A 23,736-nucleotide genomic window follows, 5' to 3' on the forward strand; every position below is an offset into this window, starting at 1 on the left:
GACAAATTACTACTTACAAAAATACTCAAACCAGTGTGGTGTGAGTGAGTGACTAGTAATTCATGCAATTGTCCCGATTCTGTGAGAAAAACTAGAAGTACTCTAGAGGTTCACATAGTAACTAACATGTTACGACATGTCAACCCTCAGTCTATAGTTTGAGCAGCATTAGTTTGGAACATGCAAACACCTGCGTGATCCTCTTACCAATTCGAAACATTCTTTACATAGTCTGTGTGACATGAGAATGTCTCACACATCTGCACAAGAAATTGCCAAAAAAACTCCTGCATACATGAAGTCTGCAGAAAAAAATGTGTGCCAGGAGTAGATGTTTCTTCTTCAGGTTGCTAAATGGACTGCAAAAGACCAAGTATCTTTTATGTATTTGCAAAGTTACGTATGCTCTCAGTAGGACTTCGAACTCAAGACCTATTATCTTATTTTCATATTATATCTAAGTTAGAGTCCTTTTAGATTAAGCTTCCTTGACTTTGTGCTCAACACAATTCCACCCATTGGTTTATTCTTCTCTTTCTTTGTCTTTATTTCCTTGTCATCCTCCTCCTTGTTGACAAGCTCCTGACAGTTTGAACACTCGAATCTCTATGGCTTCCTTGGATCCTTTTGTTCACCTCCAATCTGATCTTGATGTTTGAAATTCCTATCAAGTGTTGGAGCAATTCAACACCACTCTTCAGTCACAACTCTAGCAAGTTCTTCAGCAACAATAGTAGCCCCTTCCTTTAGGTCAAAGAATAGTATGCCAGCAAAATTTGATGGTATGCAGTTTGAAGTCTGTGGCTTCCTCAACTAAGTTAGGTTTTGTGTTAGTTTTGTACCAGTTTTGATCATGTAGTCAATGTAAGGTAAGTTTAAGGGTAAATTAAAAATAGACTTAGGGTAAAGAACTTAACCTACCCTAAGGGATCATAATGGTAGTGGCAGAGCTTTTGAGGTAGCTTAACGATGGTTGTGTGGTGAAAAACCTTAAGAGGAGGCATAGCATAGTTTAAGTGAGGCTGACTCTATCTTTGTTATTTTGCACTGGCTTATAACATTGGTATTAAAGGAGTTAGTTGTGATGGCCAACCAAAATGAATGCTAGAATCCTAATGTCAATAGTGGTGCTGACAGCAGTGTTGATGGAGTTTTTGAGGTTTGGATTATCCATAATGTTATTTATAAGCTACAAGTCTTCAACAAAAATCAACAAGAGATGCAAGAGGATGCTCTAAGTAAGACTTCCTTAGTGGATCGACTCAAGATTTCAACTTTTCCTGCTGATGGTGAGTGCCCAGCTTAGCTAACTATAGCACACGAGGTTTTTACCCTTTATCCTATGGTGATTTACCATAAGATAACCATGGAAGTGGAACCTAAACCCTCCATGTGCCACATGTTGCATGCCACGTGTCCAAAGGACAGTGGTGTGGAACCTGAGTTTCAAGGCCTTGGGCCACTGAATGAAGAAATAGTGCCAAACTCCTAAGCATGGAGCCAAGGAGTGATAGAACCAAACCACAGAACAACTCCTGAGCATACAGCCCAAGGAGCATAGGGACAGGAGCCCGGAGCAACTTGGAACAGTCCTAGAGCAACTAACATTCCAATTTTAGGACCAACACACAAAATGAAGCCAAATAGAGTCTAGTACTATTTCAGCATACCGATGGCCTAACACAAGGATAGGGGTACTCCACCAACTAACATGGTGTGGAGCTTGGGTTTAGACCCAAGCCAAACATAGAACAAGGACAAGCACGCAAGCAAGAGCGGCACTATGCCTCAGGTTGGTCGGCCATGCCCAACCTACCCACTATCCCTACTATACATTTGGAACCCCCTATAGCCCCCCTTTCCCGCTTTGAGGAACACACGCTTTGGGCTTTCACCCCAAACCACCCTTAGTACCAAGAGTTAGTCTCTGGAACAAGCTCGAAACTTACTAATTATGGAATGGTGCTAGAATGCAAATTTGGACACGGGATGAACACCATTGTGTTCAAAACAATCTTCTTGATCTAGCAATACCGACCTCTTGCTATCATGGTAGTAAGGAAAGAATATCCGAAAGGACTAGCTGACAGGTAACTTTTAATACCTGAAGTCACATTCACGACACTCTCCCCCCTTAGGGAAGATCGACGTCCTCGTCGATGCATACTCTAGTCTAGAATACTGCCAAGGAAACAACTCCAGAAAAAGTTCACGGTATTCATATTATGTGAGAAATGCACCAACTTAAATGAGTTAGGGGTAACCTCTTTGTCTAACGCAGATGTGCTATCAACTCAGACACCTTCTAGCTGTCACCGACAAGGAAATGACCAATGGAGTTAGCCAATGGAGTTAGCAATGGAGTTAGCCAATGGAGTTAGCAACGGAGTTGCTACTCTGGGAGTCACCCTGCTTACAAAAGTGTGAAACGCCCCTGCCTACAAGGACATAGAGAGAGAAGCTAGAGGCCCCAACTGCCGAGCAAAGAAACCAAACCCGTTGGTAAAGTTTAGATAAACTACTGTAAATAGGTAGTTAAAGTGTAGTTAAGGCCTCATAAATAAGAATGCACTCTCTTTTTTAATTAGTCTTGCGATACTTGGAGTTAAGTATCTTTGAGTTTAAATTCAAGAGCTTATATAAAGGTCTTCTAGATATAAAAGCTTTAGTGGCTATTTAAATGGATCTATGTGACATGGGTCTTTGATGGTGAAATTGGCTTCAAGAGTGTTGGAAAGGGAAGGAAGAATGGGCAAAAAGCAAGGGAAAATAATACCCAAGGACTATATTGAGAAGTTTAGTTTCTTGATTAGCTATGTTCCAATCAAGGGTCTAGATTAGAATAAGTCTTATTTCATTGATGGCCTTCACAATAAGAACATGAGGTAGCACTTGGATTATTCGTAACCTATAAAGAGTTTAGAGGAGCTCTTTGATGTGGCCCATCAATTTGACAATAACAAATATAAGTCTTGCAAGCATTTGAGGAATTCTTTCATTGAGAATCATTATTATGATTGTTGTGGATACAAGGATGTGAATAAATATCACATGCTGAAGTCTGTGGTGGCTACTTTAGATGTGGTCAAAAATGTTTGTGAAGAATTATAGGTAAGGTTGTTATCATTATAGTGAGTTTAGATACTATAAGTTTGATTGTCCATACCTGAATAACAAACAATAGAGTAAAGAGAATGGTTAATATTTAATATACTAATGACAATAAGTGATACACTAAGTTCTAAAATTTATAGTGTAAGGATGACAAAAAACTGTTCCAATTAGAGAAAGAGGCTTTTGATAATTGTTTGTCAACTCATGTATCGAACAAGATGGAAGTAAAATAAATCCATAAGTCCCAAAGTGGAGCTGAAGGTGAGCTATGTGACATTTGCCAAGGCAGAAGTCTAACAAATGTAACACATTTGGACCAAAAGCTCTTATTTGGAAAGTCAAGAGTGGGAATGGAACTCCCAAAGAAGTGCTTAAGGAACAAGTATGAAGCAATTAATGAGTGAGTCTTTACAAAGGGATAAAGTAATGATGAATGTATGGCAAGTGTCATGACATATAGGAGTGTTGAGACCAAGTCCAAGACTGAGTCCGAGATCGAGTCTGAGATCAAGTCCGAGTTCGAGTCCAAGTCCAGGTCCAAGTCCCGAGTCTGAGGGTGAAAGCTCAAAGCAATCATCTTTTAGACCTTGGGGGATTTCATAAGTCCCAGCAAGATAGTACAAGGAGGACTTCAATAGAACCAGCAAAGCAATGTTGAAGAAGATGTTGCAACAAGATCATTAAGGAGTTTCTTGAATTCTTGATTGCACCTAATCTATATGCAATTGCAAGAGCCCTGCCTGTAAGGAAGAGAAAAAATCAAGGGGAGGAGAGAGATGTTAGTACTTTTGCTGTTTGCTGAATCCATGTGTGGTCAAATGGTTTTATCTCTCTCACACACACACATAAACAAAGGAGTATATGATGCCAGATGCTAGATGTAAATAGCAGATTTAGATAAGGGAGTACTAGCTGGGATCCCAGCAAGATAGTATACCAGATTATTTATCGAGTTACAATTTATTATTATATTCATGAATAAACTTATCTAGATCTTGACTTGGCATTAGAGAGAACATATGTTGCCAGGATCTAAGAAATGCTCAATAGTTCCTAGCAACACAAGAACTAGTGAGGAGTACTATCATGGGTCAAAGATGAAACATTATTCTTATGTAGTTGATAAGTTGATAGTGAATACTTTATATGCAAATTATTGAAGTTAGAAAATCAGCTTGACAAGGAGGTTCACTAGCTAATTTGTTTCTTCCCACAATCTGTATATGCTCATTATAAATCTGATTTGATGTGAAATCCTGTTGAATCATATAAATCACCCAATGTTGAATATCTGGCAAAAGCTTTTGAGGAAATAATGATTTTCCTCTAGTCGAATCAAGTTGATGATGACAAGGAATCCCATTCTTATCACAGTGCTCTCTATGATAATATGTAATTTGTATATAATCAAGCCATTTGTAAAACTGTTTGACCAAAAAATTGCAAAGGCAGCCCCGCTTGTTGGAACTTTGACTTAGTCTACTTCTAGGTCCTAACTTTGATGTAATTCAGCAAGCATATTGGATGTTTAACAAACATCTTATTTTCCATATTCACGTCAATACTTGTGTCAAAAAGTTAGTAATTATATTCTGTTATAAAAAATATACCTGATTAATGATAAAAAGCTTGAATCAATATGAGGTTGAATTGATTGTTTACCTCTGGAAATTGATGTGTTGCTGCTGTGCTTCATTATGGAAAAACCATGAAATTTTTTAGGTCAATTATGATCATGAAATTTAAGTGTTGGGGCAACTAGCCATGTGGAACAGCAACAGCGTGAATTTAGCCAAGTGTTGGGCCTCTGGCCATGTGGAAAACAATTAGGGCACATACTGGGTATGGGTGGATATATAGGCAGATGGGTGGGAGTACAGGTGGGAGCTGTGAGTGGGGTAGGGCGGGTGGGAGCAACAGATGGGAAAGCAAGGGTGTAGTGGCAACAGACATGAGAGGGAGTGTGCTGACAAACAAACAAAAAGAAGGCCTCATGCCACATCATTGCTAGGTAAGCAGAGAGAGAGAGAGAGTGACTCAGGATGGTGTTTAACAAGAGGCATTAACTTACCTTAAGTATGCTTAGTGACAGAGTTGAGATGTGATCTATATAAGTCTTCTAGTCTTTAGCAAAACATTGGAGCTTCATGGAACTAAGAGCTGGCATTTCAAAAGTTGCAAGAAAATAAACTACATGCTAAGGAGAGTAAATGTACTTTTGATCAATTGCATATGAACTTTCTTGAGCATATAGTTGGTGGTGGTGTAATTGAGGTGGACCTAAAGAAAGTGGAAGATGTTCACTATATCAGATACTCCTTCTTTTCTCAGTTTAGCGGGATACTATCATAAGTTTCTTTGCAATTTTGCAAGTATTGCTCTTCTATTGACTGAATTAACAAAGGGTAGTATACCGTTTATTAAACACTAGCTTGTCAGTGTGCTTTTGTATGGTTGAAGGAGATCTTGATTACAGTTCCTACTCTCAAGATCCCAGATCATGATAAACCTTTTGAAATGCATTGTGATGCATTTGGCTATGCTATACATGCCATGTTGCAGCAAAATTGTAATAATGCGGTTGGTATTATGCTAAAGTGATGTAGTTATCCCATAGTATTTTATTCCAAGAAATTTGATGAAACCCAATGAAGATAGCCAATGCACAATAGATAGTAACACATTGAGCTACTTTGCAATGTAGCCAAAGCTTATGCTAAAGCAAGCTCGTTGGCAAGAGAAGCTTGCTAGATTCAATATTGAAATCAAATATAAACCTAGTAAAAAAAATATTATTCTAGATGAGTTAAGTCATCAGGCTCAGTTCCAAGCAATATTGGCATGATAAAGAGTTCATTAGATGAGATTGAGTCCAAGATCAACTCTGAGATTGACTTCAAGACTGAGTTCGATACCGAGTTTAAGATCAAGTCTGAGACTGACTCTGTGACAGAGTTTGAGACCGATTTCAAGACCGAGTCCGAGATCCAAGACTGGGTCCAAGACTGAGTTAGAGATTGAGATATGGACACCCTTGGTTAGAAGGGTTGGCTTGGGCCATGTTAGGATCTTATCCCTTACACCCTAAGCCAACTGGCTAAAGGGGTGATCACTTGATTGCAGGGCCCTTTCTTTATCCTATTATCCTGACCTGGTGCCTAACAATCCTCCCCCTCGTCAGGGAATGATCGTCCACGATCATATTTAGGCCACCATCCGGTCACCATGGTCCTTCTCTTAGGGTTTACCAAACCTTGGTTCTCCCTCTAGATCCACCATGTTGAATATTCCTTTAGAATATTCTTGCCCCACTCGTCAGCCACGAGAATCAAACTGGGCTCCGATACCAATGTTAGGATCCTATCCCTTACACCCTAAGCCAACTGGCTAAAGGGGTGATCACTTGATTGCAGGGCCCTTTCTTTATCCTATTATCCTGACCTGGTGCCTAACAATCCTCCCCCTCGTCAAGGAATGATCGTCCGCGATCATATTTAGGCCACCATCCGGTCACCATGGTCCTTCTCTTAGGGTCTACCAAACCTTGGTTCTCCCTCTAAATCCACCATGTTGAATATTCCTTTAGAATATTCTTGCCCCACTCGTCAGCCACGAGAATCGAACTGGGCTCCGATACCAATGTTAGGATCTTATCCCTTACACCCTAAGCCAACTGGCTAAAGGGGTGATCACTTGATTGCAGGGCCCTTTCTTTATCCTATTATCCTGACCTGGTGCCTAATAGGCCAAGTATAGGGATGCCTTTGAGGTTGTGGTCAACATCTCAAAGATAATTTAGTGCTTATTGGTAAACATGTTGAGGTATCTATATGGGATCACAAGGTGATTTTATGGTTGGTTAAAATAAACTTCTTACTAAGTGAAGAAATAAAATTTTCTAGTTCAAAGTAGTGATTTGAATAAATAGTATGATATCACTTGGTCAAAGCCACCAAGTGGAAAGGACACTTAAGGTGAAATTGTCTAGTATTGTGAGTTAAGAAAGTATTCTCCAAAGAAGGACCATGAAAGAGTCAAAAGATTGGATTGTTGTGCCAATAGGGGTATGTATTGGCAAAACTGACTGAAGGGTGAATACCTAATATACTAATCAAAATAGTCTTTAGTGAACGTCCTTAATGAGAGTCCATAACCACCAAAAAATAAGTATCTAGTACCTTTTTAGCATTAAAGATTTGGGACTCTAACTCAACCCTTGCATATGTATCTATAGATAGCATTACATAGAATGTCTAGCTTGGCTCACCATGCTTGTGCACCAAACTTATTCATTTATGCACTAAAAGTTACAACTTAGGAAACTTATTCCTCCCACCTTGCAAGTTATCTCACTTGACAAGTTATATGATTAATATATTATCATATATAACCTTCTCCATACTTGGCTTCATAGGCCTTCCTTTATAAAGTTAACATCTTGAATTAGGAACCTTGTTCCTTTAACTTGTCATACCACCTAGCTAATATAGAATGGTTCATAACATATATAAGTCCTTAAATTAATTTATCTTGATGATACCAACTTTCGTTTAAAACCATCCCCTTTGAACATGTGGGAATTACTTTCCCAGCCTTGATAGGCTCACTTTATTGCAAGCTTAAAAAATATGCTTTTGCTATATTACTCTGATTATACATACTTATGAAGCATTTATATTTAACTTCCTGAGTACTAGCTTACTCAAAATTTCCCTTGAGAAATTGAAAGAACAAAATTGCCCTTTAGCTTGTTAAGGCCTTTATTTTCATAAAGTTTTTATCTGCCATCCAATCTAATATAGACACTTCTATGCTTTAGGCTTTACATAGTATTATGTTTATAAGTAGAAAATCTCAAGCCCATACTTAATTCCCCACTCCCAAATTGCATAACTATTCCTAATTATATCTCTTCATTCTTATGGTTCAGTTTTATCCTTTTAATATTTGCTCTTGGTTCTACACATTCCATGCTAGAAAGTAAGATTTGCACTCACTACTTGCACCTAAGCAAATATTCTTAGGGTAAACCTACTCATTGACTAACTTGTAATCCCACATATCAGAATAAAACCTATTACTAAGCTCTATTTTGTTAAAGTGGGAATTGTCATTATCCCACTTGTAAAATAAGGTTTCCAAACCTTTATATAGTATATAAATATAACAAAATTCAACTGCATTGAGGCACATGCCATTTTATTTTAAACAAGGAAATGTCTACTCAATCACTTCTCCTCCCCCTGCCACTGCTTCACCTCTCTCTTCTCCTTGTCATCGTCGTCCAATTTCTTTCCATCCTTTTAATATTGGCTCAGTTGCTCCGAGTCTAGGTGGAGCCCAAGTCCCCATTCAATCTTTACTTTCCCCTTATTAATAAAACAACTTTGTAAACTTCCAATAACATGCTATAACACTTCTAGTATAATGCAAATCCTCTCAAAGAATTGTCTTTTAATATTAATACAATGGCATGGAACCCCATGCCATAATAAGTTACATTTTAAAATAAATACATGCCATCTCAGACTGTTATTTTTTGCCTCCAATGCCTATACAATAATCTTGGAATTTCATCTCTCCACACTATCAGGATTTATACCCAATAGTAATGCCATCTCTTCTCTAATACGTCCACGCTCATGTTCAGTGGTCGAAGAACCCATCCGGTTGAGCAGATTATGGAGATGTGGATAGTGCTTGGCTAGACAATATACATGCCATAAATGATGACTGGTGTCTGTCCAATCAAATGGCTTCTGATATACTGTTCCATCTGCCATTTGGCTGATTTCTGCAGCCACCTCCTGGACTGGCTGGTTCTCTATCACCATCGCTCCAAGCCGTTTTGCAAGGTCCCCCAGAACATACGGTTTCTTCTCCCTAGTTTCCATACTGCAAGAGATGGGGTGCACTGCATATGTGTGCGTGTTCGCTGTAGTTTTAATCGGCGAGTCATCGATGATGAGGATTTCACTTGACCTAGCAGTCCGGTTCATCACTACAGCCTCTGGCTTGATGAAGATGGGCTTGCTACCCCTCACATGGACCATAGTCAAGCAATCCTCCTGTGTTAGGAGAAAGTCAAATGGTAATATTACTCGCGTCTGATCGTGCATCATCTGTAGCAACGTTAATGCATTGTGGCGCATCATGGATGTCCAAACTCCCAATTACAAATTGAACCCGGCCTCTGTTTTAAGTGTCGCATGGTCATTATTAGATCCCGCAGTTTCTCCCATGTGATTAATGTGAATCTGTCTCTTTTGACCAACTTGCGACCGCAGGCTTTGGAGGGTGCAGTGACATTCGAGGACGAGCCACGCTCATGGGAGAAAAGGACACCGTTCAGATCAAAAACGATACAGTACCTTTGCCGTGACTCTGAAATGAAATGCGTCAGCATAAAAAATGGTACAAGTCAATTTTACCATCTACAATATTAGCGAATGGTGCTCCCGATGGTCGTTGAGAGGGTTTTGGTCGAGGAAACGTGAAGGGCGGAAATACTCTCCTCTGCAATGTGGGGTCAATCGCATTCGATGGCGTGTGGGCACATGCTATTTCAGCTGTAGACTCTGGTACAACTGGCTCAACAGTGGCATGGGGTGGTTCCGATGGCGTGTGATCACACGCCATTTCAGCTGGTGCCTCCGTTGGCAAAGTGGACATGACCGAACAGGCAGCAGGGGCGGTGTAGGGAGGTTCCAACAGCGCGTAGTCAGACGATTGGGCACACGTTGAGTCTGTTGGAAATGAGGATACGACCGGCTCGGCGGCAGGGGCGGTCTCATGCAGATCCAATGGCGCTTGGTCACTATCAGTTGGATACGTGGACAAGATTGACTCAGTGGTATGGGCAGCATCAAGTGGAGCGTGGTCAGCTTGCTTGGCGTTGATATGGATAGTAGCCTCCACCAGCTCTGATGACTCTTGTAGGCAAGTAGAGTCCACTGGCGGATCCATATGCATGTCCAAATATCTCCCTTCGATTGAGATGGTATCCTCCCGTGCTACTAAAAACAAACTCATTAGCACATTGAATCGACTATACTGTATTTACCATCAACTGCTATTGAGGAACTAGGACCGATATCACTTGGGCGCACTGCTGATTTTGAAGGATTGGATATACGTTTCGACCCTTGCTTGGCACTATCCTTCCTCGACACTAAAGGCTAGAGTTTGTATCTTAATTCAACTGAATAATCTCTACTTACCATTTGTTCTACGACCTACATGGACAATGTTAGAAATGGTAAAAGGTTAGGAATGGATGTACTATTATTTACCTGATGGTTTGTCTTGTATGACCTTCCTCCGCTGCTCTTTGGCCACCTCAGGCTGGCCATCGTCGTCATCATCGTCGTCGTTGTTATTGTGATCGTCACCATTGTGAGGACCATCCAAGTCCTCTTCGTCCTCCTCTTCTTCGTCCTCCTCTTCTTTGTCCTCCTCTTCGTCCTTCTGCTCTTCCTGCTCATTATCTTTCTCTGGCTCCTCATCCCCCTCCTGCATTTCTTCCATAGGCTACTCAGGCTGGATGGCTTGTTCTTCCAGGACCATCTTGGGAAAATCATCTGGCCGAGTTTCCATCTCAAAATACAAGACATCCATAGCTTGTTTTAGTGCGTGACCTAGGACCGTATCCTCACCTGACTGTCTTAACATGGTTTCTGCATGTTCTTGCACCCTTCGAAGACGACGAGATGAGAAAAATGTGGCCCTGACTTGAAAAGCATCCCTCATCCATTGTACCTCTCCATTGAGATTGGGGAAGGGGAGTCCGCCATAGGAATCTGAGTCAGGAGGTGGTGACTGGCTGCTTTCACTCAGCCCTTGATCTGCAATGAATGGCATGAGCACACACGCCATAATCGCGAGGCATTACCTATCATCTTTTTGTTGCCCTTCTTCCTTTTCGAATCAAACGCCTCTGATCCCGACGACTATCCAACGTGCTTTCGCTTTTTATGACCACTATCAGTTTGAGCTTGATCTGCAAGAAATGGCATGAGGACCCACGCAATAACCATGACGCTTTACTTCCCGTCCTTGGAGGCTCTGTCGTGCCTTCCGCATCCTCAGGTGCCTGCTCCTCAATTCCCTTTCGCTTTCATTTCTTATGCGCCCGTTCTACAGAAATAGCATGAGGACATACGCGATAAGCACACAAATGCTTTTACCCTTCCTCCTCTGCCTTGGTCGGTTGTCCATCTCTTTGTCTACAGCGTCTGAAAGCTGTTTTGCAGGTAGCCTAATTCGAGGTTCATGACGTCTCCTTGGCACTTGAACTGTATATTATTGCATCAACACATGCGACATCCCATAATATTTTTAAGTTACCTTTCATAAAGTTTTCCATTGGTTCAACTCGTTCCCCTGAAATACAAACTTAGATAAGTGCATGGGGCCATATGTCATGATCGTACCTGTTTCGGAACTCTCCTTATCACTCTCCGAGGTCTCCCCCTCCTCCACTAAAGGCACGTTGTTCCGTTCGATTTCCTCGACGCGATCTGCAAGAACATTAGTTAATTGGGTGGGGCCACACGCCATCAAACCTTCAGGTTCTTGTCGTGAGGTCTGCGTTGCTTGCCCTAGTCTCTTTGGAATTTGAGCTGCAAGAAGCAATGGCATGAGAATTCACGTATAACAAAAATGATTAGTACCTCTCGTCCGTTGTACTTGGCTGGTGCTTGCCTGTTTTGCCTTTGAAGAAGTGTCTCCTGCAAGGAATGGCATGAGACCACATGCCATTGCAAATATAATTTGTACCTCCTTTTTTCCTATTGCTTGTCTATTTGTCCTTCTTCGACGCGCCACCAATGCGCTTTTCAGTCCTTGTGTCTGAATATTCACAACGATCTATAATCAAAATGGCGTGAGGCCTCACGTGACCTTACCTTGTGCAGGTTGTGAGCTTGGCCCAACATGGGTATCTTCAACAGTAGCTGTTAACGCCGTTTCAGCATCTGGGGGTGGCCATGCTTCTGCATACAGAGCTTTTGAGATAACATTTAAACTTAAAGTCCGTACTCACCAGGTTCACAGGGAAGATACTGTTTTTCTTTGGCAATTGTAATTATATGCTCCATTGAAGTCACCTCTTCAATGGAGTTTGTCACCGCAACACACAGGACACCCTTGGGTAGTGCGGCTCAAAAGAATAGTCCGCCGCAGTTGTACTCGACAACGCATTTGCCCTTGGAGTCGGAAGCAGGTGACCCACCTACTATTGTGTTAAAGACCCAGCTAAGCATTTCCCATGCTGCACCTGGAGCTTTCTCTGGATTCGAAAGCTCCATAGCCGTCTTCAGTTCCTCAGGCACGGGTAAATTGACCTCCCTCAGATCAATTCGATCGGCCTTGTTGAACGAAGCTGGGAAGTCACTCCAGTCCCACTCTGCTGCAGGACCAATAACAAGGGCGAGTGTGAAGATGCGGACATTCGTCGGTATCTTCTTCTTAGCCATTATCCCATGGATCTCTCGCATCTCCTTGCCTTTCAACCGAGCCTTCACCTCATTCAAGGCCTTCCAGAACTTGTGATAGGATTCGGAGTCGTAGATTATATAGTGGACTGAAGATTCCACCTCCGCAAGTCCCACCATTAAGTCAATGATGGAGCTGACTTCGTTTGCATGAGTGATCTCCTCGTTTGTGAAGTCCATCACACAAAAGATGTTCTTGACCTGCTCATCTCCGCGGGAAATGATGCTCCTCCACCTTTGATCCTCATCCGAATTCACGTATACCCGGTAAGGTTCTCGATAGGCCTCTGTTGCGGGGTCGAGCTGTTTCTGAAGCCGGCGGTCGACATCCCTCTTAATGAAATTTGGATACTGATCCAACTTCTCAGCTTTACTTTTCGTGGCATCCCGCAGTAGATCGATGAACTTGGGGGCCCCCTTCACGTACTCGTCGATGTCTTCATTTGACAACTCCAGCTCTTCCATCATCTCTTGCGTGGTGTCGATGCTCACCCTCTCCACGGCCACTTGCTCGAAGATCCAATCCTTCAATAGCACACGAGCACTCAGAGTCGTGCACAAGTCCTCGTATGTCACAATATGGCCGGGAGTCATTTTGGTCTTGTTGAAGACTACCTCACCACGTAAAAGAGCATTAGCCACTGTCAGAAGGTCATCGTCGTCTAGAAACCGCGAGAAATGCAAGGCGTTGAGCTTGAAATCATTGGGCTTCCGGCCGTCCTCCACACCCATTGAGTTTAGCAACTCCCCGTCATGGTACCTCCTCAGCACATCTACCCATTTGTCAAAAACAACTTTTGTCGCGAGTAGAATGTTATGGATGCTGAGTGTGTCATTGACCCCCAGTGTTTTCGAGAGAAGACTCGAGAATTCCTGCAATGGAAATGGCGTGAGGCCACATGCTATGCCACATGCAACGAGGCTTACATGCCAGGCGCTAATTGCTAGTGCACGTCCTTGTCCTGGTTTTTGTGGCTTCTTCAGTTGAACCCAGAGCTTCCGTGTTCGTGCCAATGTCTCGTGCAGACCCGATTTGTAGCACGTTTCTTGCTTGACATTCTGCACGTGGGAGATGTATATGATAGATCGGAGGGGCGAGTTGCCTTTTATTAGGCAGACAACTCTTGTCTTGAAGACTTTCTTCACCTCCTCGCCCACCATAATATCCACAACTATCTCTTGCATCGCCAAGCTAGAATGCTGCCCGGAGACGGCATAGAACCGGATGTTCTGATCGTCCAACACCTTCCTATTGATCAAGTCTGGAAACCTTGTCTCGCCCTTCATTGTTCGGTAGTAGGGGATCACGTCTGCGATGTCGGGTGTTACTGGACTTGCCAGCATCTTCTGCTTTAGTTTCTCCACCCACTCAGCAGATACTAGCCTGTGGTTGTATTTGCTTTGGATGTCGATGTGGCTCACGTCGATTGTATATACTTTGTTGGAATAGTAACAAGTATTATTATCTGTGACGATTTTTGCTACCTTTTCTTGCTCTTTTTGCTCTTTGCGGCTCTTCTTTTTGGTGGGTGTAGTGTTTGAACCCGAGGCAATGGCATCACTGAGTAGCTTCTTTTTTGGAGCAGGAGAGTCAAACGTCGGCTTGAGCTTGACCACCCTTTTCTGCTTCGGGGTAGTTTCCAGATCGACCCCCTTCTCCTTCGCTTCGCGAACTGGAGTCACTCTCAACGGCTCAATGTTGGAATATAGTTTTTGAACATCACTGTAGGTGAGGTTCGTGGATTCCATGTGATCTTCATAGACCCGCAGCGTCTTTGAAATTGTGGGCATCCTGGACAACCTCTCCCTAGCTCCCTCTAGGAATTCCTCATAGCCGCTGCCCCCCTTCGGGAAGCCGCTAGGATGTGCAAGGTGGATCTTGAAGGCGGACGCTGTCTCTACCACAAGTGCCAGTCCATATTCTTGCATGGAACTGCATGGAGTGTCTATCACTTGGATGAGGATCCCCATGCATTCTTTTCTCCCACCATCTGTGTTGTATAGCCTCAGATCCTCGCCTTCCATTCCGAAAGTCCAACTGGTGAGCTCCTCCCCCTTCTCTACATCCACATTGACAGTGGCTGGAAGAAGAACGCAATTCCTCGCCTGTTCAGAAATGCACAACAATTAGAGCTGACAGATGAAAAGCTAGCAGGTGGAAATAACGTGAGGCCACACGCCATTCACCACTACATCAGATGTCTTGAGGCTGCATCGTAAGATGGCGTGAGGCTACACGCCATCTGTAACCAGACTGCACTCGAGAGCCCCATCGGTGCATGCCAATGTTGCTACTGAATGGCATGTGGCCTCATGCCATTTTCTACTTGGCCTAAAAGACTTACCATTCGAAGCTGAATGGAGGCGTGAAAATCGAGGCCGGACTTGCTGGCGAATGTGCACTGTGTGTGCAGCGGATCGTAGCAGCAAGGCTACTCTGCCACTTACAGTTGGAGAGTGGTGCTGAAATCTTTTGGGATGCCAAGTGGGCTGTGTGTGGGTGGCGGAGTGGGCGGCGGAGTTGGCGGCGAAGTTACAAACTGGGTGTGTTTTGAAGTGGACGCCGATGCACACGAGCGTGATGCGAGTGCGATGCGAGCACGAGTGTGATGCAAGCGCGAGTGGACGCCGATGCACACGAGAAACCTGTAGAGAAGGTAGATGAGCGCGAATGTGAGCGTGATCGCGAGTTGGAGCGCGATGCAAGCGCGAGTACGAAGCAAAATGCAAAACCTAACCTCACATGCGCGAAATGTCACGACGGTTGGTAATCCCGCAACATCATCATTCCTCGGACTTGGGCGCCACCATTAATTTCTGGATCGCCGCGCGCATGCATGCACGTGAAATCCAAAAGAAATCCGCAATGTCATCATTCCTCGGATTGCATGCACGCGAAATCCAAAAGAAAGATCATGATTGGGATATCATTTAATACCCTCACTATATTTATACCATGCATGATTGGATATTCCAAAGCATCTTGTATTTCCAAAAATGCCAAATGTTCAGCTAAATAAAGAATGGTATACAATGTCCTTCTTGATGACCCTGCAAAGAAGCATCTCGATCGGACACCACATGAGACCACACGAGCCTTACAATGTTTCAGGGGCATTTGCCATAGGTCCGACCGTTATTTTGCTCCAAGATTCTACAGTTTGGTGTGCATTGACCTTTCCATCGACACTGCAAAGGGACATCACAATCAGATGCGGGATCACAAGAAACCAATTCACTAACTCTGGTTTCACCAAGATCTACGTAAGGAGTTATGAAATGTAAGGACCCTCTCTATTGAAATGTGTTTATGGTCCTAGGGGCATTGTGACATATCAAAGGATTTTACATCAAGTTCTGTATTTGCATGTTTATCAAGCTACTGAATTGCTAAACCCTAAACCCTAAACATGTGGCAAATGCTGCATGAAGAAAGATGCCCTTTCTGGGCAAATACTGTAAGAGGCAGATGCCGAGCAGATGTATCTTAGGCTAGCGAAGGGGACAAATGAAAGCTAACTATAAACATGACGGGATGCAAATAGATTACTAGGCTGGTCCTGCGAAAATCAAAAACCATAATTGAAAACATTGAAAATGCAAAAAGAAAGGTTTATAATATTTTTGAATTTTAAGCAACCAAAGGAATGTAAGTAGGGCATGTGTTTGTAAGTTTAAAAATGCCTCAACCACTTAAATTCCCAAGTAAATAAAGCTGTTTCTATTTTTGGTACATGTAAACTTTATAGCGTGTGGGCTCATGCAATTTTGAACCAAAAAATGCACCAAAAAATGCTCGACTAGCATTATTCTTTGAATGGCATGTGGCCTTATATTGCCATAAATGGACGTACACACACAGCATAATTATTCCTTTACACGGCAAATAATCTTGGCACGGATCGCTGACATGGCATGGCAAAGTTCGAATCACTGACATGGCACAGCTGGATCGAGGCAAGGACATGATGTGACAAAGTTCAACCTCCGACAGCAAAGTCTAGAAGCTACTCAGTTTGAAATTTGTCAGAGGAATCATAAGATCTGGTTTGTCAGAGGATTTGATGTGACGTTCAAGTGTGTGTTATTTTTGAATTCTCGAACTCATTCCTAGGTCTATCATTTTTGTGCACCGTGTTCTTGGTTCCACTGAGCGCAGTGAGCGCTGCTTGTGTAAGCGGCGTTGTGAGCTGTGGTTTATGCGTCTACGAGCGGTTGCGGCATTGCGAGCGCCATTGCGAGCGACAGTTTATGCGAGTGGCAGTTTGTGCGAGCGGCGCTACGAGCAGTTGCGGTGGTGTGAGCGGCGCTACGGTACCACTAATGGTATGAGGGCTCATGCCATCTTGGGGCTTGCAAGTTCATCACTAGCATATTGCCAATAGTTTCTTTACCTGCCTGTAGCTGTGTGTTTATCAAGATGGCATGAGGCCTCATGCCATCTTTGGCCCCTGCTAGCCTATTGCCATATTCCTTTTGCCTTGCTGCAACTGTATATATTTTTGTGTGCGTGACTAGTCACACACACAAAAATATATACAGTTGTAGCAAGGCAAAAGGAATATAGCAACAGGCTAACAGAGGCCAAAGATAGTGTGAGGCCTCATGCCATTAGTGGTACCGCTAATGGCATGAGGGCTCATGCCAATTTTGTGAATGCGAAATTTCACGTGGGTGTCAATAGCATGTTTGAATAATGGCATGTGGCCTCATGCTATTGAGGTTGTTTGGTATGTTATGATTTAGGCCATTCTCCAATCATTTTTTGTATGGTCTTAACTTCTTTTCTGCACTTTCAGAATGGCCTCCGCAAGTGCGACGCATGTTCCCTCCGTGGATCTTAAGAACCGTGCTACATGGATTCAGGCAAAGGTGTTTCTAAACAACCCCGAGGGGGAGGTGGTCGCTGAGGGCTTAGCCATAGTTGTCGATCCAAGAGATGCGGTTGCTAATCAAGAATTGGGCTGGGATGATATTGGAGTTCAGATTTTAGAGGTTGTTGACACAGAAGAAAATAGTCTGACTATTGGAAGCATTGTGCGGTGGAAATTGAGGCACTTAGTGTTTGAGAATGTGAAGGATTCACAATCAAACACCACTACAACTGATGACAGAACATCTCTTCATGGGAAAAGAAAGTACACCTTCCTAAAGCACAGCCAAAGGGATCTGAGCAACGAACCGAAAAGGCAGAAAATGGCGATGGAGGTTCGAATGGTCTCGATAGTTGCTTGTTGCAAGAGGAGGTGCTGTCAACATGCTGATTGGGATGCTATTGAAGAGGAGAGAGCAAGATACAAGACATTGTCCTGGAAGGCAGCTCGCAATTTTGTGTATGAGGCATTACGGTCATCTGTTGATGCTTCAGAACATCAGGTGGGGGGCATGGTCTTCCAGAGGGGTTTGGTCTGCATGAAGGCATGGAGAATCATTTATGGAGTCCCTCAAACCACATTCTATAGAATCAAAACTGAGTTCGAGGAACAAAGGGTTCAACAGGTAGTCCATGGGAACGATGGTACTCACAAAACCAGGGGTCATGTTGTATATGGAGAGGCAATCTTCAAGAGGTTTGTCGAGACATGTAGCAAGTAGCAACCACATAAAACCCGCCTCTTGGAAGATGGAACTCGAGACACCCAACGAGTTCTCCCTTCCATGTATATGTAAGGAACCGACTCCCCGAGATGTCGTAGGCTAAAGGATCCCCAAAAGCTTGACTGAAGTGACAAAGAGTTCATCGGATGGGACCAAGTCGAGGATCGAGTCCAAGACCGACTCTAGGACCGAGTTCGAGATAGAGTCCGGAATCGAGTCCGAGACCGACTCGGGGACCGAGTTCGAGTCCGAGTTCGAGACCGAGTTCGAGACGGAGTCCGAGATCCGAAATCGGGTCCGAGACCGAGTCCGAGGTCGAGTCCGAGGTCGGGTCCGAGATCGGGTCCGAGATCGAGTCCGTGATCGAGTCCGAACCCGAATCCGAAGTCGGATCCGAAATCGGGTCCGAGATCAAGCTAGAGACTAAGTCCAAATACTAATACGGGTCAAGGGGTGAAAGCCCAAAGCGTGCGTCTCCCAGGGGGGGGGGCTGCAGGGGGTTCCAAAAGTATAGTAGGGATAGTGAGGTCCAGGAACCAGTTTTGAAGGGACTCTCCAGTTGGGCTTCCAAACCGACTTGAGGTTGGGACTGGGACCGAGGGGCCTTGGGTGGGAGTGAGCATGGACTTGGCTGGTGCCGGAGGGGCCATCCAAGGAAGTGCTCAAGAGCAGCTCCCACTCCCGAAAGGGAAACCGATTGCGGTGCTCCCGGCTCATGTGGAGTGGTGCCCCACTTGAGTACCATGCGGCTCATTGGTCCTCGCCCTTCCTAGGGGCTTGGGCCTTCCTTCGGGATGGAAGTGGGGGGCGAGAGGTACCCATACCGGGCCGCTAGGCCACGGTGTTTCGCCCCGGCGTCCCGAAGCAAGTGTTGCACTCAAGACTTGGGATTTAGAGGGTCCCATGATCAAGTCTTGTGGTACCAAGGGATGTTAGGAACCTGGAAGCTTGGTGTGCTTGGCTGCTTGTGCTTGCGGGGAGTGTAGCCGAACCTTAAGTCCAGTCTAACCCGGGGAGGGGGATTGGGAGTGATTTGGGAATCCATGGAAGGATGGCTAACACTCCGTTGCTCGTGCAGTGAGTAGCTGAAACCAAGTAGGAGCTGGTACCATAGGCGAGAACCTTGGCGAGGGAACTTAGCAAAAGCCAAGGCAGTGTTGGACGGATAGGCGAGGTAAGCTGGCAAAGTGGAAAGGAAAAATTTGTGGCTTACAATTTGGTATCGGAGCCTTCTCCTCAGTTCTAGCGAAGGATAGAGGCGGATTGCTGGGAGATGGCAAGGGCAGGGCGTAAGCGAACCCAGGCGGAGACAGAACCTCCGCCAGAGCTGGAGCCTCCGGTCGAACAAGAGGCTATGGATGAGGAATCCTTGCATGAGGAGGACTCTAGTGAGGAAACTTCCAAACAGGAGTCCGGTGGCGAGGTTCGGTCGTCCAAGGCTCGATTGGACGTTCTAGAAGGTCAATTGGCGCAGACCAATGCCCTGCTGGAGACTCTCGTACGCAAGCTAAAGCGTGACGAGAAACGAAAGAAAAGGCGAAAGACTGCGGATGCTGGCAGCGCAGAAGGTGCGGACCCTTCTGCAGGGACTGAGGCAAAACCAGACAAGGTCGAACAGACCGAAGTGGAATCAGTCCCTCAGGCAGTTCCCAAGTACAAACCAAAGCCCCCACCGGTGTTCAAGGGAGTGAACGACTATAAGGTTGTGGAGGATTGGTTTTACGATATGGAGGACTACTTCCGAGCGTTACGGTTACCGAGCTCGGAGAAGGTCCCATGTGCAAAACCATACTTGGCAGATAATGCCAAGTCTTGGTGGAGAACAACGGAGGCCAACGAAGGACCGGTGGCCACCTGGGACATGATGAAGGCGAGGATCCGCGCGACATACGTTCCTCCGAATGCCACTCTGCATCTGAGAGATGAGCTGAGTAGGCTGAAGCAGACTGGAACCATCCAGGAATATGTGAATGGGTTCATGGCAAAGAGGATACTTGTCACGGACATGGGGGATATGGATGCGTTCCATGCCTTTATATCAGGTTTGCAAACCTGGGCTCGCGGTGAGGTGATGCGCTGGAACCCGACCAACTACAAGGAAGCGTTGGATGCGGCCATCAAGGTGCATTTCAACGATAACCTGCGAAAGGGGAACACGACGGGGTCGGGATCCACGTTTCACAAAGGGGCCAAACCGAGGGGAACATATAGCAGGGGGAAATTCAAGAAGAGTTTCTCTAAGAATGAGTCCTCGGGATTTCGGAAAGGCAAATCCGGTGGCCAGCGAGCAAGTACGTGGGGGAGTCAAGCGAAAAGAGACAAACCCACAGATAAGAAGGTCAAGTCATATAGCAGCGTGGGAAACAACGTATGCTATAACTGCGGTGAAGCGGGACACTTTTCGAGGGAATGTCCCTACCCGAAGAAGGCCAGAGCCAATATGGCCATCAAGTCGGGCGAAGTCCAAAATGAGGTATGTGATCCAGTCCCTAACTCAAAGTTACTCATTACACGAGCAACTTTGGTAGAGAGTCGTTCGCGACATCTACTAGCCCTCCGAGGGAAGCTCGGAGGTAGCTTTGTTAAGATCCTTATTGACACGGGTGCTTCGGATAATTTTGTGGCTGCAGACATAGTCCGGCAAGCCGGACTAACGGTGCAGCGGCTAGGCGAACCAAGGACTATAGAGTTTGTTCAAGGTAGCCAAAGCACCGATGAGGTACTTCGACAAGCGAAAGTCGAAGTAGGGACTTGGAAGGTAGACATGGATTTCACCGTGTTGGACATGGCGGGATTTGACGTGATCTTCGGAATGGATTGGTTCAATCGGTTCGTGGTAGCCCTACATGGACAAGGTAGGAACCTTGTGGTACTGGCGAATGCCCAAGGAAGAAGATCTAGGGTGGAAGCCCAGGATCTAAAGGTAGGGCAAAGCAAGGCCAAAGAATCCTGCTTAAACCTGGTGTCCACGAGAGGACAACTCACTAAAGGAACTAAGGCAGCCTTTTTGTGCTTACTCTCGGTGAAGAGTGACAAAAAGACAAGAACGGAAGAAGTGCCTTTAGTGATCCAGCGGGTGTTGGACCAATTCCAGGATACCATGCCGGAGGAGCTACCGGCGGAGCTGCCCCCAGCACGACTGATAGAACATAAGATTGAGCTGGTCGAGGGTGCTGAGGCAGTGGTTCGTCCCCCTTATCGTTTGAACGAAAAAGAACTCAAGGAGCTCAAGTGCCAACTAGAGGAGTTGGTGGACAAAGGGTATGTTAGGTTGAGCAAGTCGCCGTATGGGGCGCCGGTGTTATTTGTGAAAAAGAAAGATGGATCTATGCGCATGTGCATAGACTACCGCTTGCTCAACAAGTATACAAAGAAGAACAAGTACCCTTTGCCAAGGATTGAGGACCTGTTCGATAGGTTGGGAAAGGCAAAATACTTCTCGAGGATTGACCTAAGGTCAGGATACTACCAGATCAGGGTAGCCGAGGAAGATGTCGAGAAGACAACCTGTCGAACGAGGTATGGGAGCTTTGAGTTTCTAGTGATGCCCTTCGGGCTATGTAATGCGCCGGCAACGTTTTCGGCGCTAATGAACCACGTCTTTGTACCCTATCTGGATCACTTCGTGGTCGTCTATATTGACGACATCCTGATCTATAGCGAGACGCTAGAAGAGCATGCCGAACACTTGGCGAAGGTGTTTGAGAAACTAAGGGAACACAAGCTGTATGCTAAAGAGAGCAAATGTGACTTTGCTCAACAAGAGGTAAAGTTTCTCGGGCATGTGGTGGGCCAGGACGGGCTCAAGGTGGACCCGGAGAAGGTCCAAGCGATCCAGGAATGGGAGCGACCATCGAATGTAGATGAGTTGAGGGCGTTCCTGGGGCTATGCAACTACTATCGAAAGTTTATTAGACACTATTCGAGAGTAGCCCTGCCCTTAACGGACCAAACAGGAAAAGGAAGATGGTATGGACAGCAGAATGCGAGGCGGCATTCGTCCACCTCAAAGGGAAGTTGAGGAAGGCTCCCGTATTGGCATTGCCAGACTTTGGTAAGGACTTTGAGGTAGAAACGGACGCTTCGGACTTTGCGTTGGGCGCAGTTCTAAAGCAAGACAACCATCCGGTAGCGTTCTTCTCGAAGAAGCTGGACAAGGCTCAACGGAAGTGGCCTGCCCATGAGAAGGAATTGTTTGCGGTGGTCAAGGCACTCAAGGAGTGGCGACACTACCTTGGGAGACACTTCAAGGTTTACACGGACAATGTGGCAACGAAACACTTCTTGTCACAGCCCGACCTAAGAGGGAAACAAGGTCGGTGGGCCAATGCCTTGGCCGAGTTTGATTGCGAAATTCTGTACAAGCCTGGAAAGAGCAACATCGTGGCGGATGCGCTAAGTCGAAAAGCGAGCTTGAAGTTGGCAATATCCAGCGCAACAGCAACCTTCTGGGACGATGTGCGAACAGCATATGAGAACGATGGTCTAGCACAAGAAGTGTTGCTGAGGAATCTAGAGGCGCGGGAAGCTCACCAGAGAGGTGAGCTGCCAACGGAAGAGAAAACGGGCTATGCGGAACGCAACGGACTCATTTATTACAAGCAAACGAGGGTGTATGTTCCAGAAGGGGAACTAAGGAAGGTGGCCTTAGAAGAGTGTCATGACGGACCTCTTGCGGGACACGGCGGAGTGCCCAAGACGATGGGCTTACTCAAGAGGAAGTACCATTGGCCAGATATGGCTAAGGACGTCCAAGACTATGTAAAGACATGTCCAACATGTCAGCAGGTCAAAGCCGTGACTAAGGCTAGTGGGGGCTTGTTGCAAAGCATCCCAATTCCAGATCGCCCGTGGAAATGTCTTACGATGGACTTCATCACGGGACTACCCCCAAGCGAGGGGTTCGATGCGATATTTGTGGTGGTGGACCGATTTTCAAAGATGGCACATTTCATACCCACCACAACGGACGTGGATGCGGAAGGTGTGGCGAAGCTGTTCTTTGAACAAGTGGTTCGAGTTCGGGGAAGGCCGGAAGAGATTATCTCAGATCGAGATAAGATCTTCACTAGTAGGTTCTGGAGGACACTCCTAGAACAGTATCGCACCAAATTGAAATTCAGCACAGCCTATCACCCACAGACAGGTAATGGGTATTAAGTCAAGATTGATGGCACTAACACTTCTTGACAGACGGACAAACGGAAAGGGTGAAAATGCAGCTGGAGGATTATTTGCGATGTTATGTCTCGGGAGACCAGACCGACTGGGTAAGTCATTTGGGACTTGCGGAAATGTGTTATAACAACTCACCACACTCAAGCATCGGGGTGAGTCCATGGGAAGTCATCAATGGGCGAGCTATTGAAGGTCCTGTGGAACTCGGCGTGGCCGAGTATCATGGAGAGTTACCCGCAGTGGAGGCATTCACGGCGGAAAGACTCAACATTTGGAATCTAGTGAGGGATTCCTTGGAACGGGCTCAACAAAGGCAAACTAAGTACGCGAACCAAAAGCGTCGGGATGTGGA

Source organism: Selaginella moellendorffii, unplaced genomic scaffold (genome assembly GCF_000143415.4).
Source record: "Selaginella moellendorffii unplaced genomic scaffold, v1.0 SELMOscaffold_19, whole genome shotgun sequence".
Classification (NCBI taxonomy): domain Eukaryota; kingdom Viridiplantae; phylum Streptophyta; class Lycopodiopsida; order Selaginellales; family Selaginellaceae; genus Selaginella; species Selaginella moellendorffii.